The following is a 760-nucleotide window of genomic DNA, read 5'->3' as shown; positions in this document are numbered from 1 at the left end:
TTTCCTTCGGCGGGAAGATTTTTACCACATGCTGCGATTGTGGCCGTCTCCCCGCTTCCGGAGAAGCTCCTTTGCAGTCGACTTTGTTCACGTGGGCGTAAGTCGACTGCGCGGCGTTGCAGGCCGTCTTCGGGAGAGTTCCCTTGGACGGCCCAGGTCGCATCGCACTCATTACGGCAGGACGCGCTTTTAGGTCCGCCCTGACCGCGGCGAGCTGCCCTTCGACGAAGCTATTCCGTTGAATAAGCTCCTGGACCAGCTCGTTGAGTGCCTCAACCTCGGCGAGTATCTTTGACCCGGACTCCTTATTGGCTTTCGACTCAGGTCGAAAGCAAAAGGTCCGTATTTCGGACACTCGCCTAAAGGCTTCGTCTCTTACGAGATCGAGAGGCCGTACCTTCTGCCCGGAGAACGTCCCCTTCGGTCTCCTGGCCCGGTTTACTGCGGCCTTGCCGGTGGGTGCGCCCGGCTTGGCTCGCTTTGACTTTTTGGTGACGGTTTGCCAACCGTCACCAGTAGGGTCCTCGACACGCTCGGGTGCCGACTGCACCTTCACGAGTGACGTGTCTCCGACTCGTTCGATTACTTCCACGTTACCGGTGTCCGGCGTACCTTCTACCGTGGGCTCGGTTTTCACCGAGACCGCTCGCGTGGGAGTCGCACATCTTTGCAAGATCACACGAGGATTGGCGATATTAATCACCTTCCCGGATCTTGTCTTTCTCACAGACGCGGGGGGACTGACAGCTGCATTTGCAGT

The sequence above is a fragment of the Megalopta genalis genome, unplaced genomic scaffold, assembly GCF_051020955.1.
Source record: "Megalopta genalis isolate 19385.01 unplaced genomic scaffold, iyMegGena1_principal scaffold0348, whole genome shotgun sequence".
Lineage (NCBI taxonomy): Eukaryota > Metazoa > Arthropoda > Insecta > Hymenoptera > Halictidae > Megalopta > Megalopta genalis.
The sequence above is the reverse complement of the archived record's forward strand: the minus strand, read 5'-3'. Positions refer to the sequence as shown.